The sequence below is a fragment of the Eumetopias jubatus genome, unplaced genomic scaffold (assembly GCF_037043125.1).
Source record: "Eumetopias jubatus isolate StellerSeaLion01/CBP00866 unplaced genomic scaffold, mEumJub1_p1.0 scaffold_5, whole genome shotgun sequence".
In the NCBI taxonomy this organism is placed as follows: domain Eukaryota; kingdom Metazoa; phylum Chordata; class Mammalia; order Carnivora; family Otariidae; genus Eumetopias; species Eumetopias jubatus.
This window is the reverse complement of record NW_028274811.1, coordinates 3,862,325-3,880,795: the sequence shown is the minus strand read 5'-3', so window position 1 is coordinate 3,880,795 and position 18,471 is coordinate 3,862,325. Positions and strand designations below refer to the sequence as shown.

The window sequence follows — 18,471 nt, the reverse complement described above, 5'->3', positions numbered from 1 at the left end:
AAATACATGCAGGTTAAAAATCATCTAATTAAAGAAGGAATGGGTTAATCAGGAAATTGAAAAAATAAAAAAAAAAATACGTGGAAGCAAATGAAAACTAAAATAAGACAGTCCAAACCCTTTGGGATGCAACAAAAGCAAGCAAAAAGGGAAGTATATAACCATACAGGCCCACCTGAAGAAGCAACAAAAGTCTCAAAAACACAAGCTGACCTTACACCTAAATGAGCTAGAAAAGTAACAGCAAATAAGGCCTACAGCCACCAGAAGAAGAGAAATAATAAAGATTAGAGGAGAAATAAATGACATAGAAACAAACAGAAAACAAACAAACAAAAACCACTAGAACAGATCAATGAAAATAGGAGCTAGTTCTTTGAAAGAATTAATGAATTTGATAAACCTCTACTCACACTTATCAAAAAGAAAAGAGAGAAAGGACCCAAGTAAATAAAATCATGAATGACAGGAGAGATTACAACCAATACCACAGAAATACAAACAATTATAATATTAAGAAAAATTAAATGCCAACAAAGTAGAAATGTGGAAGAAATGGGTAAATTCCTAGAAATACACAAACTACCAAAACTGAAACAGGAAGAAAAAAAATTTAAACTGACTCATAACCAGCAAAGAATTTGAATCAGTGATCAAAAATGTCCCAACAAACAAATGTCCAGCAACAGATGGCTTTACATGAGAACTCTACCGAACATTTAAAGAAGAGTTAAAATCTATTCTTCTCAAACTGTTCCAAAAAATAGAAATGGAAGGAAAACTTTCAAACTCATTTTTTGAGGCCAACATCACCTTGATTCCAAAACCAAAGACCCCACTAAAAAAGAGAATTACAGGCCAATATCCCTGATGAATCTAGATGCAAATTCTCAGAAAGACTAGCAAAGCAAATACAACAGTACATTAAAATAATTATTCATGGGTCGCCAAGGTGGCTCAGTGGGTTGAGTGTCTGAGTTGATTTTGGCTCAGATCATGTACATAGGGTCCTGAGATCAAGTCCTGTGTCAAACTCCATGCTCAGTACAGAATCTGCTTCTCTCGTCCTCTCCCTCTGCCTCTACCCCTGCTCTCTCCCTCACTCTCTCTCTCTCTCTCCAAATATTTAACAAAATATTTATTAAAAAATAATTATTAACCATGACCAAGTGGGATGTATTCCCGTGCTTCAAGAGTGGTTTGATATTCACAAATCAACATAATACAACACTAATTAATAAAAGAAAAGATGAGGATCATATGATCCTCCCAATATATGCAGAAAAAGCATTTGACAAAATATAGCATCTATTCTTGATAAAAAACCCTGAACAAAGTTGAGATAGAGGAAACATACCTAAACATCATAAAGGCCATATACAAAAGACCCACAGATAATATCATTTTCAATGGGAATAAACAAGAGCTTTTCCTCTATGGTCAGGAACAAGACAGGGGTGTCCACTCTCACCATTGTCATTTAACATAATACTGGAAGTCCTAGCCTCAACAATTAGACAACAAAAAGAAATAAAAGCATCCAAATTGGCAAGGAAGAAGGAACAATTTTACTATTCACAGATGACATGATAATCTCTGTAGGAAACCAAAGACTCCACCAAAAAAGGTTAGAACTAATACAAGAATTCAGTAAAGTCACAGGATAAAAAGTCAACATACAGAAATCTGTTGTATTCCTATATGAACAAAAGGATGAATACCCACGATTTGCATTGACATGGATGAAATTGTAGGGGGTTGTGCTACATGAAATAAGTCAAAGAGAGAAAGACAATTATCATATGATTTCACTTATTTGTGGAACATAAGGAATAGCATGGAGGACATTAGGAGAAGGAAGGGAAAAATGAAGAGGGGGGGAATCAGAGAAGGAAATAAACCATGAGAGACTCTGGACTCTGGGAAACAAATTGAGAGTTTCAGAAGGGAGGGTGGGGGGGATGGGTTAGTGCAGTGATGGGTATTAAGGAGGCCAAGTATTGCGATGAACATTGGGTGTTAGACACAAATAATGAATCATGGAACAGTACATCAAATACTAATGAAGTACTGTATGGTGACTAACATAATAACAAGAATGAAAGAAGGAAAGAAGAAAGAAAAGAAAGAAAGAAAGAAAGAAAGAAAGAAAGAAAGAAAGAAAGAAAGAAAGAAAGAAAGAAAGAAAGAAAAGAAGGAAGGAAGGAAGGAAGGAAGAAAGAAAGAAAGAAAGAAAGAAAGAAAGAAAGAAAGAAAGAAAGAAAGAAAGAAAGAAAGAAAGAAAGAAAGAAAGAAAGAAAGAAAGAAAGAAAAAGAAAGAAAGAAAGAAAGAAAGAAAGAAAGAAAGAAAGAGAAAGAAAGAGAAAGAGATGCAGAAAAAATATAATCCCATTTTTATAAGATAAACAAAAACAAATGTTAACTCTATATTAACTCAATATTGAAACCAAAATATTTACACTTTAACTTTATATTAACTCTATATTAAATAAATATTATTTTATTGTACATAAATCCAATCTGTTATCCCTTTCAAATGTCCATATGCAAAAGCAAATATTCAGTATAAGATTTATTATGATGAAATAAAATATCCCAGATGGACATTTTTCTAAGCTTCCCATGCCCTCCATGTAATTAAATAAATGCAAATGAGGGGGCGGAGCAAGATGGCGGAGGAGTAGGAGACCTGGATTTCATCTGGTCTCAGGAATTCAGCTGAATAGGGATCAAACCATTCTGAACACCTACAAACTCAACAGGAGATCAAAGAAAAGAATAGCAACAACTCTGAACAGAAAAGCAACCACTTTCTGGAAGGTAGGACGTGAGGAGAAATGAATCCGAGGTGATATTTGGGAGGATAGACGGCGGGGGAGGGGGCCTCCGTCGGCCGTTTCTGGCAAGTGATAGAGCACAGAGCACAAAATCGGAACTTTTAGAAGTCAGCTCCGCTGAAGGACGTGGTTCCAGTGGCTAAGTGGGAGGTGGAACCCTCACAGGACAGTGTGGTCTCAGGACCCTCAGGGTCACAGAAAGACCGGGGGTGCCTGAGTGTGGCAGAGCTCCCAGGTATCGGAGCGGGGAAGCCAGCTGCAGAGACGGAGCTGAGGTGTGGGCTCTCAGCTCGGGGTTGCCATAAACTGTGATCCGCGGCACAGTCAGGCCACTGCTCCTCCAGCAGGGACCCAACAAGCGGCAGAGCCGGGGAGACTCCCCTTCCTCCCCCCGGGAGGAACGGCGCGGGAGCGCACCACAGGAATCTGCTGGGTCTGGAGACTCCACACAGGGTCAGGTGCCAGAGATAGAAACACTTGGTCACAGGCCGGGTGAGCACGGAGTGTGGCCGGAAACTGGGGAGAAGGGAGTGACTGACTGCTTTTCTTTGGGAGCGCACTGAGGAGCGGGGCCCGGAATTCTTGGCTCATCCGGGTGGAGATTGGGAGGCCACCATTTTCAATCTCGTCCTCCATAGATGTACCAAGAGTTTGCAGGGAACAAAAGCTCCTGAGAACAAACTGGAGCAGCTTGCTTAGCCTGGACACACAAGGGCAGGGCAATTCCACCTCCAGCAAAGACATTTGGGAACCACTGCAACAGGCCGCTCCCCCAGAAGATCAGCACTAACAGCCAGCCAAGACCAAGTTTACCCATCAATGAGAACAGGAGAACTCCAGCGCTAGGGGAATACTGCACATAGAATTCATGGCTGTTTTACCATGATTCATTAGTTTTTCAAAGTTATTTTTTTAACTTTTTTTTTAAATTTTTCTTTTTCTCTTTTTCAACCAACATCTTATCAATCCCTTTTTAAAAAACCACTTTTATTTTTGATTTTTAGAGTCATATTCTATCCCTTCGGAGTAGTTACCCATATTTTTTGCATATATATATAAGTTGTTCTCTCTTTAAAATTTTGAGGTACAGTTTCTTCTAACAGATCAAAATATACCCTAAATCACTAGTGTATGGCTTTGTTCTAGTCTCCTGCCTGATCACATTTTCTCTCTCTTTTTTTTTTAAATCTTCTTTTTCTTTTTTCAAACAACTTCTTATCAATTCCTTTTATAAAATCTTTTATAATTTTCATCTTTACAGTCATATTCCATCCCCTCATTGTATCAACCCTTATTTTGTACATATATAATTCTTTCTTTCTTTAAAATTTTAGGAGGCACTTTCTTCTAACAGACCAAAATACACCCAAATTCTGGTGTGTGGCACTGATCTATGTGCTAGCATGATCATATTTGATCATATTCTGGTTTTTTTTGTTTTATTTTGTTCTGTTTTTGTTTATTTTTTATCTTTTCTTTTTCTTTTTTTTCTTTTTTTCTTTCTTTCCCTTTCTTTTCCCCTGGTTTCAGGGCTTTCTGATTTGTTTAGAGTATATTTTCTGGGGACGTTGTTAACCTGTTAGCATTTTGTTCTCCCATTCATCTATTCTCCTCTGGACAAAAGACAAGAGGAAAAAATCACCTCAGAAAAAAGAACAAGATGTACTACTGTCTGCCAGGGGCCTACTCAGTAAAGACATTATTACAATGTCGGACCTAGAGTTCAGAATCATGATTTTAAAGATACTAGCTGGGCTTGAAAAAAGCATGGAAGTTATTAGAGAGACCCTTCCTGGAGAAATAAAAGAACTAAAATCTAACCAAGTCGAAATCAAAAAGGCTATTAATGAGGTGCAATAAAAAAAGGGGGCACTAACTGCTAGGATAAATGAAGCAGAAGAGAGAATTACCAATATAGAAGACGAAATGATGGAATATAAAGAAGCTGAGAAAAAGAGAGATAAACAACTACTGGATCACGAGGGCAGAATTCGAGAGATAAGTGATATGATAAGATGAAACAACATTAGAATAATTGGGATCCAGGAGGAGAAGAAAGAGAGAGAGGGGCAGAAGGTATATGGGAGCAAATTATAGCAGAGAACGTCCCTAAAGTGGGGAAGGAAACAGGCATCAATATTCAGGAGGCACAGAGAACCCTTCTCAAAATCAATAAAAATAGGTCAACACCCTGATAACTAATAGTAAAACTTACAAGACTAAAATACAAAAAGAAAATCTTGAAAGCACCTCAGGAGAAGAGATATGTAACCTATAATGGTAGAAACATTAGATTGGCAACAGACTTATCCACAGAGACCTGGCAGGCCAGAAAGGACTGGCATGATGTCTTCAGAGCACTAAATGAGAAAAATATGCAGCCAAGAATACTATATCCAGCTAGGCTCTCATTGAAAATAGAAGGAGAGATAAAAAATTTCTAGGAAAAAACAAAAACTAAAGGAATTTGCAAACACGAAACCAGCCCTGCAAGAAATATTGAAAAGGGTCCTCTAAGCAAAGAAAGCCTAAAAGCAGCATAGCCTAGAGAGGAACACAGACAATATACAGTAACAGTCACCTTACAGGCAATACAATGGCACTAAATTCACCTCTTTCAATAGTTACTCTGAATGTAAATGGACTAATGCCCCAATCAAAAGACACAGGCTATCAGATTGGATTAAAAAACAAGACCCAACGATATGTTGTCTGCAAGAGACTCATTTTAGACCCAAACATTGAAAGTGAGGGGGTAGAAAAGCATTTACCATGCTAATGGACACCAAAAGAAAGCTGGGGTGGCAATCCTTATATCAGACAAATTAGATTTCAAACCAAAGTGTATAATAAGAGATGAGGTAGGACACTATATCCTATTTAAAAGATCTATCCACCAAGAAGATCTACCAATTGTAAATATCTATGCCCCTAACATGGGAGCAGCCAATTATATAAGGCAATTAAAAGAAAAAGCAAAGAAACGCATTGACAACAACACAGTAATAGTGGGGGACTTTAACACCCCCCTGACTGAAATGGACAGATAATCTAAGTAAAGATTAACAAGGAAATAAGGACTTTAAATGACACACTGAACCAAATGGACTTCACAGACATATTCAGAACATTCCATCCCAAAACAACGGAATACACATTCTTCTCTAGTGCCCATGGAACATTCTCCAGAGTACATTACATCCTAGATCACAAATCAGGTCTCAACCGGTACCAAAAGATTGGGATTATTCCCTGCATATTTTCAGACCACAATGCTTTGAAACTAGAACTCAATCATAAGAGGAAAGTCGGAAAGACCTCAAATACATGGAAGGTAAAGAGCATCCTACTAAAGAATGAATGGGTCAACCAGAAAATAAAGAAGAATTAAAAATATTATTGGAAACCTATAAAAATGAAAACACAACTGTTTACAATCTTTGGGATACAGCAAAGGCAGTCCTAAGAGGAAAAAGAAAGGTCTCAAAGACACAATTTAACCCTACACCTAAAGGAGCTGGAGAAAAAACAGCAAATAAAACCTAAACCCAGCAGGAGAAGAGAAATAATAAAGATCAGAGCAGAAATCAATGAACTAGAAACCAAAAGAACAGTAGAACAGATCAACGAAACTAGGAGCTGGATCTTTGAAAGAATTAACAAGATTGATAAACCCCTGGCCAGACTTATCCAAAAGAAAAGAGAAATGACCCAAATCAACAAAATCATGAATGAAAGAGGAGAGATCACAAGCAACACCAAAGAAATACAATTATAAGAACATATTATGAGCAACTCTATGCCAGCAAATTAGATAACCTGGAAGAAATGGGTGCATTCTTAGAGATGTATCCACTACCAAAATTGAACCAGGAAGAAATAGAAAACGTGAACAGACCTATAACCACTAAGGAAATTGAAATAGTCATCAAAAATCTCCAAAAAACAAAAGCCCAGGGCCAGATGGCTTCCCAGGGGAATTCTACCAAATATTTAAAGAAAAATTAATACCTATTCTTCTGAAACTGTTCCAAAAAATAGAAATGGAAGGAAAACTTCCAATCTCGTTTTATGAGGCCACCATTACCTTGATCCCAAAACCAGACAAAGACTCCATCAAAAAGGAGAATTACAGACCAATATCCTTGATGAACATGGATGCAAAAACTCTCACCAAAATACTAGCCAATAGGATCCAACAGTACATTAAAAGGATTATTCACCATGACCAAGTGGGATTTATCCCTGTGTTGCAAGGTTGGTTCATCATCCGCAAATCAATCAAAGTGATACAATATATTAACAAAAGAAAGAACAAGAATCATATGATCCTCTCAATAGATGCAGAAAAATCATTTTACAAATTTCAGCATTCTTTCTTGATCAAATCTCTTCATAGTATAGGGATAGAGGGTACATACCTCAATATCACAGAAGCCATCTATGAAAAACCTACAGCGAATATCATTCTCAATGGGGAAAAGCTGAGAGCTTTCCGCCTAAGGTCAGGAACGCAGCAGGGATGTCCACTAACACCAATGCTATTCAACATAGTATTAAAAGTCCTAGCCACAGCAATCAGACAACAAAAAAAATCAAAGGTATCCAAATTGGCAAAGAGGAAGTCAAACTCTCACTCTTTGCAGATGATATGATACTTTATGTGGAAAACCCAAAAGACTCCACCCCAAAACTGCTAGAACTCATATAGGAATTCAGTAAAGTGGCAGGATATAGAATCAATGCACAGAAATCAGTGGCATTCCTATACACCAACAGCAAGACAGAAGAGAGACAAATTAAGGAGTCAATCCCATTTACAATTGCACCCAAAACCATAAGATACCTAGGAATAAATCTAACCAAAGAAGCAAAAGATCTGTACTCAGAAAACTATAAAATACTCATGAAAGAAATTAAGGAAGACACAAAGAGATGGAAAAACGTTCCATGCTCATGGATTGGAAGAACAAATATTGTGAAGATGTCAATGCTACCTAGAGCAATCTACACATTCAATGCAATCCCCATCAAAATACCATCCACTTTTTTCAAAGAAATGGAACAAATAGTCCTAAAATCCTAAAAGAGACCCCGAATAGCCAGAGGAATGTTGAAAAAGAAAACAAAGCTGGCGGTATCACAATTCCGGACTTGAGCTATATTACAAAGCTGTCAACATCAAGACAGTATGGACTGGCACAAAAACAGACATATAGATCAATGGAACAGAATCGAGAGCCCAGAAATGGACCCTCCACTCTATGGTCAACTAATCTTTGACAAAGCAGGAAAGAATGTCCAATGGAAAAAAAGGCAGTCTCTTCAACAAATGGTGTTGGGGAAATTGGACAGCCACATGCAGAAGAATGAAACTGGACCATTTCCTTACACTGCACACAAAAATAGACTCCAAATGGTTGAAAGACGTAAATGTGAGACAGGATTCCATCAAAATCCTAAAGGAGAACACAAGCAGCAACCTCTTTTTGTGGATGATATCCTTCTGACAGTGGAGAAGATATAGACATAGGAGACTGTGCTGCAAATAAAGCAACAGAAATCCAGGACTGCGTTAACAAGAATGAGTACAATTTCTGCAGTTATATTCTCTGAGCAAGTAATAGCTAGCAACTGGGGAATATCACAGAAGAATTGTTGAACTTCATTAAATCCACAGTAAGATAAAGAAAACATTCCTGCTGTATGTATAACAGATATCAAGCCACCACTGAGCCAGGACAGAGCCACCATCTGCCCACATGTGCCCCTATTCAATGATATTCCTATTCATGATGGTTTCATAGTACAGGGGATGGCAAATGGCATCATAGTGTTCAATGGACATCACTGTGAGGAGGAATAACTCTGCCCCTGCTGAAAAAGGCACCAGGAAGACCTGGGTGACACAGCCAAAAAATGAGATAGAATTGCTGTGTGTCAAGGAATTGACAACAATTCCAAAATTGTCACAACAGCTGAAATGAGACAAAGATCAAACAGGGACAGATTCCTTAAAAAGAAATACATGGGTGTGTGCAGGCATGGGTCCAAAGATGTTATGGTAATACTGAGGCCATTCCCCACCAGGGCTAACAGGTAAATTACTGTAAAAAGCACAGATTGTAAAAACTGAAGACTCCATGGGCCAGACAATCCCAAGATAAGAAATTCTGTCACCACCGAGACATTGTTCATTTTTTATGAAATATTCTGCATTAAAAAAAGAAAAGTATGGTTAAAGTGGTCAAGAATTCAAAGTATAGTTATTTTTCCCCAGTAAAGCTGAAAAAAAACTGTGCTAATACTTATTACATTAATAAATGTGTGTATGAGAAAAAGTCAAAAGTAGTTTTAAAAATTCATTTTCCTCATCAATTAATCCATATTTTTATCAAGATTTATTTCTCTTTATGTGTCTAAGGGTTATAATGCTATGCAAGCATATGCACAAAGTATCAGATTCACAACAAAATACAACCTGTGCCTTACAGAGAAGAATATTAATTTATAAGTAAAGGAAGTGGAGGAATAAGTATGAAGTATCCAATGATCCCATTTTACCTCCTCTATCCATTGGCTTTGCAATTTTTGTCTTTCAATGAATTGATTATTTGACTCATAATTTTTTCCATATTTGTCTTAAAAGTAAACTTCATGAACAATAGGCATTCCTCTTTTTATTTTAAATTTCATTTCTCCTTATGTTGCTTTAATATTTTCTTTTTTCTTCTGATATTTAGATTATTGTTTATAATTGATTCTATGTAATATCAGAGAATTTCTTATTTTAGCCTTCTGCATTACTATGTATTCTCCTTTTTTACACTCGTACTCCTTTTAGTTATGTAGTTTTCAAATTGCAAGGCCGTTTTATGCATTTGTGAAATCCATATGCCTAGATGGATTGATAGAAAGATAGAAATAGATACACACAGATATATATGTGTTTATCAGATTTTATTTTAAAACACTGCTACACAATTACAATTAGAAAATAGGTCAAATTTCTATTTGCAAATCTGTATTTCCTTTCCCAGTATTTTAGCTACTGATATCCAGTTTCTAATTCTCTGATAGACATGCTACTTACACATGGATATTTCCAAATATTTTGCCTAAATATAATCTTAAGTAAAAAAAATGCTGTATACTTTTCTACTTGATTTAAAATCTGCCAACACTTTAGCAGAAAAGACATTAAATAGGTATAGATTGGATATAGGTATAGATAAACATATACATATATATGAATAGCAATAAGCATATTTATTAGTTTATACATCATCTACCATCCATTTATGTACTGTCTGTTTATCTAGTTTTACTTCAATGTGTTTCTTGTATTATAATTTTCTAGTGCTGTAGCTCAACTTTTATCTGTCAGTATCTGTGACTTCTCTTTCTGTCTCAACAATTAACAATTATCACTTATTAAATTAAGATTTCAATTAATGAAACAGTGTAAATGGAAAAGGAAAGTGCAATTGTTTCAAAAATTTAGGTGAACGGTTTCAGTGTAAGTCTCTGAAATCGACAGACCTCTGCACTTTTACAAGTCAGGAGTAAGCAGTAGCAATAATTTGATGCAGATGTTTGTCATGTTCTTCAGTTACAAGTTTTATAAAAATGCTATTTTATTTAAGTTTTGTAAATGTGTTAAGATGTTTTTATTTCCTAGTTTGGCTCAGTGTTCTTATACTTTCTGTATATGCATCCTGTTTTTATACTTTGAATAGTGTATATAACTAAAAAGTAAATAAATATAAAACTATTGTAATCAACAATTTGGAATGCAATGTGTTTTATCTCATTCTTTATTGGAAAAGAACCACTTGAAACCAATCATTGCAAAATTATATCCACTTAAGTTATTAAATGTAACAGAATGGAGAAAAGAGTTATAGCTGAATTATACCTAAGACTTATACTATGGGTTCAAATACATAGAATTCAAATATTTTCCTTATATACACTCTCTCTATGGATGATAGATAGATAAATAGATAGATGATAGATAGATGATCGATAGATAGATAATAGATAGATGATAGATAGATAGATACATAGACAGATGATATAGATATATAGATATTACATCCAAGAAACTTGTATTACTAGAAAATTTAGGAAAGATTTTGGTAGGTTTGTTTTCTGACTGAAATTAAAATGAACAACCAAAATAAAAGAAAACAAAACTCACCGAAGTATTCTTTCTGTAGAAGCTGGAAGAAATCATCAGGCTTTGTGTGTAGTTGTTGATGGAAGTATTACTGATCATTATTCTAGGTCAACAAGACTAGCGGTGATTTTCAAATATTGAGAAACTTCTTTCCTAAAAGGTACTTTGCTTCTTGCTTTCTTGACTTTAGCAAATATAGTTGCATGTAAGAACAAACAGAATGAGGATGGTGATGATTTTATATTTGTTGCCCATTTCCCAATGGCTTGAACTCTGAAATATTCCAAAGGGAAATGCTGCCATTCTTATTGGAATTGACTTATTTAGTCTGTCCCTCACAATCGTAAAAGAGACACATTGATGCAATGAGATATGTGGAAATAAAGTAGCATGATGATTTCTGAAATCACTGAGTAACATCAAATACTGGCATGCATTCAAGAGGCTTCATAATTTGTAAGAAAGCATTTAAGAAACATACATATCCAACCACACTTTGAGCCTTTATAGACAAATGTCAATTTGGCACTTTCCCAGGTATCAGTTATATCACCCACAGTAAAAATATACTTTTATTAAATAACATCTTGAAATCACAAAGTCATATTTTATTTTGTAGTGCTCAACTGTCCAGTCACATTTTCTAATGTAGAGCAAACAAATGGCTCTAATGAGTGATATAAATCAATAACATAAAATAAAAAACCCACACATACTGAAAGTGAGAGATACAAAAGGCAATTTCATCAAGTAGGCTTTGGTTTACTTATATTTTGTATAAACTGCATAACACATTTGCTGGAATTTAAAGAGCTTTACAGTAATGAATAGATTGATATGTAAACAAATTTCCTGAAACTGAGCACAGAGCAAACACATATTGTGATATTTCAAATAATTCCAGATCCAAATGGTACAACATGCTGTGAGATTTAAAAAAGAAAAATCTGGGCGCCTGGGTGGCTCAGTTGGTTAAGCAACTGCCTTTGGCTCAGGTCATGATCCTGGAGTCCTGGGATCGAGTCCCGCATCGGGCACCCTGCTCGGCAGGGAGTCTGCTTCTCCCTCTGACCCTCTTCCCTCTCGTGCTCTCTATTTCTCATTCTCTCTCTCAAATAAATAAATAAAATATTTAAAAAAGAAAAATCTTATAAAATGTAATTATTTTAACAATATTCAGAAAAGATAAGAACAGTATAAGAATTTATTTAACTTCTATTTGAAAAGAAAGTCCTTTAAGTTATTCAAGAGAAAAAAAAAAAGCTCACTAGAAGATAAGCCATATGTAAATCCAGACAAATGAGATTAAAAACAAGAATTTAAAAGGAATAAAGCCTTCTGCATTATGGGACTCCATCAAAGGAGCTAATATTTTCATTATGGGAGTCCATGAAGAAGATATACAAAAGGGGAAGAAAGCTCACTTAAAAACATAATGGCTAAAAACTCCCAGGAATGGGCGCCTGGGTGGCTCAGTTGGTTAAGCGACTGCCTTCGGCTCAGGTCATGATCCTGGAGTCCCGGGATCAAGTCCCGCATCGGGCTCTCTGCTTGGCAGGGAGTCTGCTTCTCCCTCTGACCCTCTTCCCTCTCGTGCTCTCTCTCTCTCATTCTCTCTCTCTCTCAAATAAATAAATAAAATCTTAACAAAAAAAAAAAACTCCCAGGAATGAGGGAAAGACGTAGAAATCTGGATAAATCAATGATGAAGATCCACAAAGCATTCAAAAAAAAAAAAGGAGAAGAAGAAGAAGACGACGATGACAACGACGACTTCACTGAGGTACATTATAATCAATTGTCAAAAATTACCAAAAATTTTTTTTGAAAATAGTAAGAGAAAAGTGGTTTGTCACATACAAGAAAATACCCATAAAGCTGTAATACATTTCTCAGCAGTAAATTTTCAGGCTGGGAATCATGGAATGACAGACTCCAATAACTAAATGGAGAAAAACTGCCAAACAAGAATAAATTACCCATCTATGTTGTCAATTAGAAGTAAAGGAAGAGAGGACCGGAGCAAGATCGTGGAGGAGTAGGAGACCTGGATTTTGTCTGGTCTCAGGAATTCAGCTATATAGGGATCAAACCAATCTGAACACCTACAAACTCAACAGGAGACCGAAGAAGAGAGTAGCAACAAGTCTCTGAACAGAGAAATGACCACTCTCTGGAAGGTAGGACTGCGGAGAAGTGAATCAGAGGCGATATTCCGGAGGATGGATGGCGGGGGAGGGGGCCTCCGTCGGCCGCTTCTGACAAGTGATAGAGCAGCGGAGCACAAGATCGGAACTTTTAGAAGTCGGCTCCGCTTAGGGCTAAGTGGTCGCTCCAGTGGCTAAGCGGAGGGTGGAACCCTCGCGGAACAGTGTGGTCTCACGACGCTGGGGGTCACAGAAAGACTGGGGGTGCCTGAGTGCAGCAGAACTTCCAGGTATCGGAGCGGGGAAGCTGGCTGCAGAGACGGAGCCGAGACGCTGGCTCTCAGCTCGAGGTGGCCATAAACTGTGATTCGCGGCCCAGTCGCTCCAGTGGCTAAGCGGAGGGTGGAACCCTCGCGGAACAGTGTGGTCTCACGACGCTGGGGGTCACAGAAAGACTGGGGGTGCCTGAGTGCAGCAGAACTTCCAGGTATCGGAGCGGGGAAGCTGGCTGCAGAGACGGAGCCGAGACGCTGGCTCTCAGCTCGAGGTGGCCATAAACTGTGATTCGCGGCCCAGTTGGGCCACTGCTTCTCCAGCAGGGACCCAACAACCAGCAGATACAGGGAGACTCCCCTTCCTCCCCCTGGGGATGAGCAGGGATCTGCTGGGTTTGGAGACTCCACAGGGGGTCGGGTGCCAAGGATAGAAACGCTCGGTCACAGGCCGGGTGAGCACGGAGTGCGGCCGGAGACCGGGGACACGGGAGTGACTGCTTTTCTCTGGGGGCACACTGAGGAGCGGGGCCCCGAGTTCTCAGCTCCTCCGAGTGGAGATTGGGAGGCCACGATTTTCACCCTGGTCCTCCAAAGCTGTACAAGAGCTTGCAGGGAACAAAAGCTCCTGAGAGCAAACCCGAGCAGCTTGCTTAGCCCGGACCATCAAGGGTGGCAATTCCGCCTCCCGGCAAAGACATTTGGGAACCACGGCAACAGGTCCCTCCCCCAGAAGATCAGCACGAACAGCCAGCAAGCCAAGACTAAGTTTACCGATCAAAGAGAACAGGAGAACTCCAGCACTAGGGGAATACTGCACATAGAATTCATGCCTTTTTTTACCATGATTCATTAGTTTTTCAAAGTTAATTTTTTTAAAAGGTTTTTTTTAATTTTTAATTTTCCCTTTTCAACCAACATTTTATCAATCCCTTTTTTAAAAAAAAATTTTTTTATTTTTCCTTTTTAGAGTCATATTTTATCCCTTCATTGTAGTTACCCTTATTTTTGGCATATATAAGTTGTTCTCTCTTTAAAATTTTGAGATACAGTTTCTTCTAACAGATCAAAATATACCCTAAATCACTAGTATATGGCTTTGTTCTAGACTCCTGCCTGATCACAGTCACTCCCTTTTTTTTCCTCTTCTTTTTTAAATCTTCTTCTTTCTTTTTTCAAACAACTTCTTATCTTATCAATTCCTTTTATAAAATCTTTTATACTTTTCATCTTTACAGTCATCTTCCATCCCTTCATTGTATCAACCCTTATTTTGTACATATATAAGGCTTTCACCCTTTAATTTTTAGGAGGAACTTTTTTCTAACAGACCAAAATACGCCCAAAATCTTGTGTGTGGCACTGATCTATGAGCTAGCCTGATCATATGTGATGATATTCTGTTTTTTTATATTCTTCTGTTTTTGTTTTTATCCTTTTCTTTTTGTTTTTTTTTTCTCTTTCTTTTTTCTTTCTTTCCCTTTCTTTTACCCTGGTTTCAGGTATTTTCTGATTTGTATAGAATATATTTGCTGGGGACGTTTTTAACCTGTTAGCATTTTGTTCTCTCATTCATCCATTCTCCTCTGGACAAAATGACAAGAGAAAAAAATCACATCAGCAAAAAGAACAAGAGGTAGTACCGTCAGCCAGGGACCTACTCAATACGGACATTACTACGATGTCAGACCTAGAGTTCACAATCATGACTTTAAAGATACTAGCTGGGCTTGGAAAAAGCCTGGAAGTTATTAGAGAAACTCTTTCTGGAGAAATAAAAGAACTAAAATCTAACCAAGTCAAAATCAAAAAGGCTATTAATGAGGTGCAATCAAAAATGGGGGCACTAACTGCTAGGATAAATGAGGCAGAAGAAAGAATCAGCAAAATAGAAGACCAAATGATGGAAAATGAAGAAGCTGAGAAAAAGAGAGAGAAACAACTACAGAATCACGAGGGCAGAATTCGAGAGATAAGCAATACGATAAGATGAAACAACATTAGAATAATTGAGATCCCAGAAGAAGAAGAAAGAGAGAGAGGGACAGAAGGTATATTGGAGCAAATTATAGCAGAGAACTTCCCTAATGTGAGAAAGGAAACAGGCATCAAAATCCAGGAGGCACAAAGAACCTCTCTCAAAATCAATAAAAATAGGTCAACACCCCGACATCTAATAGTAAAACTTACGAATCTCAGAGACAAAGAGAAAATCCTGAAAACAGCTCGGGAGAAGATATATGTAACCTACAATGGTAGAAATATTAGATTGGCAACAGACCTAATCACAGAGATCTGGCAGGCCAGAAAGGACTGGCATGATATCTTCAGAGCACTAAACGAGAAAAATATGCAGCCAAGACTACTATATCGAGCTAGGCTCTCATTGAAAATTAAAGGAGAGATAAAAAGCTTCCAGGACAAACAAAAACTAAAGGAATTTGCAAACCCTTTGCAGCCCTCCAAGAAATATTGAAAGGGGTCCTATAAGCAAAGAGAGAGCCTAAAAGCAGCATAGATCAGAAAGGAACACAGACAATATACAGTCACAGTCACCTTACAGGCAATACAATGGCACTAAATTCATACCTTTCAATAGTTACTCTGAATGTAAATGGGCTGAATGCCTCAATCAAAAGACACAGGCTATCAGATTGGGTTAAAAAAACAAGACCCATCTATATGCTGTCTGCAAGAGACTCATTTTAGAACCAAAGACACCCCCAGATTGAAAGTGAGGGGGTGGAAAACCACTGACCATGCTAATGGACACCAAAAGAAAGCTGGGGTGGCAATCCTTATATCAGACAAATTAGATTTTAAAACAATGACTGTAATAAGAGATGAGGAAGGACACTATATCCTCCTTAAAGTGTCTATCCAAGAAGAAGATCTAACAATTGTAAATATCTATGCCCCTAACATGGGAGAAGCCAATTATATCAGGCAATTAATAACAAAAGTGAAGAAATGCATTGACAACAATACAATAATAGTGGGGGATTTTAACACCCCCCTCACTGAAATGGACAGATCATCTAAGCAAAAGGTCAACAAGGAAATAAAGACTTTAAATGACACACTGGACCAATGGACTTTACAGACATGTTCAGGACATTCCATCCCAAAGCAACGGAATACACATTCTTCTCTAGTGCCCATGGAACATTCTCCAGAACTGATCACATCCTAGGTCACAAATCAGGCCTCAACCGGTACCAAAAGATTGAGATTATTCCCTGCATATTTTCAGACCACAATGCTTTGAAACTAGAACTCAATCACAAGAGGAAAGACGGAAAGAACTCAAATATATGGAGGCTAAAGAGCATCCTACTAAAGAATGAATGGGTCAACCAGGAAATTAAAGAAGAATTTAAAAAAATCATGGAAGCCAATGAAAATGAAAACACAACTGTTCAAAACCTTTGGGAGACAGCAAAGGCAGTCCTGAGAGGAAAGTATATAGCAATACAAGCCTTTCTCAAGAAACAAGAAAGGTCTCAAATACACAACCTAACGCTACACCTAAAGGAGCTGGAGAAAGAACAGCAAATAAAGACTAAACACAGCAGGAGAAGAGAAATCATAAAGATCAGAGCAGAAATCAATGAACTAGAAACCAAAAGAACAGTAGAACAGATCAACGAAACTAGGAGCTGGTTCTTTGAAAGAATTAACAAGATTGATAAACCCCTGGCCAGACTTATCAAAAAGAAAAGAGAAATGACCCAAATCAACAAAATCATGAACGAAAGAGGAGAGATCACAACCAACAACAAAGAAATACATACAATTGTAACACATATTATGAGCAACTCTATGCCAGCAAATTAGATAACCTGGAAGAAATAGGTGCATTCCTAGAGATGTATCAACTACCAAAATTGAACCAGGAAGAAATAGAAAACCTGAACAGACCTATAACCACTAAGGAAATTGAAGCAGTCATCCAAAATCTCCCAACAAACAAAAGCCCAGGGCCAGATGGCTTCCCAGGGGAATTCTATCAGCCATTTAAAGAAGAATTAATACCTATTCTCCTGAAACTGTTCCAAAAAATAGAAATGGAAGGAAAACTTCCAATCTCATTTTATGGGGCCACGATTATCTTGATCCCAAAACCAGAGAAAGACCCCATCAAAAAGGAGAATTACAGACCAATATCCTTGATGAACATGGATGCAAAAATTCTCACCAAAATACTAGCCAATAGGAACCAACAGTACATTAAAAGGATTATTCACCATGTCCAAGTGGGATTAATCCCTGGACTGCAAGGCCGGTTCAACATCCGCAAATCAATCAACGTGATACAATACATTAACAAAAGAATCATATGATCCTCTCAATAGATACAGAAAAAGCATTTGACAAAGTACAGCATTCTTTCTTGTTCAAAACTCTTCGGAGTGTAGGGATAGAGGGTACATACCTCAACATCATAAAAGCCATCTATGAAAAACCTACAGCGAATGTCATTCTCAATGGGAAAAAGCTGAGATCTTTTCCCCTAAGGACAGGAACGTGGCAGGGATGTCCACTCTCACCACTGCTATTCAACATAGTATTAGAAGTCCTAGCCAGAGCAATCAGACAACGAAAAGAAATCAAAGGCATCCAAATCGGCAAAGAGGAAGTCAAACTCTCACTCTTTGCAGATGATATGATACTCTATGTGGAAAACCCAAAAGACTCCACCCCAAACTGCTAGAACTCACACAGGAGTTCAGTAAAGTAGCAGAATATAAAATCAATGCACAGAAATCAGTGGCATTACTATACACCAACAACAACACAGAAGAGAGACAAATCAAGGAGTCATTCCCATTTACAATTGCACCCAAAACCTTAAGATAACTAGGTATAAATTTAACCAAGGAGGCAAAGGATCTGTACTCAGAAAACTATAAAATGCTCCTAAAAGAAATTGAAAAAGACACAAAGAAATGGAAAAACCTTCCATGCTCCTGGATTGGAAGAACAAATATTGTGAAGATGTCAATGCTACCTAGAACAATCTACACATTCAA

The 18,471-nt window shown here is 37.5% G+C and overlaps 1 pseudogene; it reads right to left on the bottom strand.

Annotated features, from left to right (window-relative positions):
* Window positions 1-8,288: 8,288 nt before the first annotated feature.
* LOC114202004 (olfactory receptor 14A16-like) lies at window positions 8,289-9,035 on the bottom strand (annotated as a pseudogene).
* Between the last annotated feature and the right edge of the window lie 9,436 nt (window positions 9,036-18,471).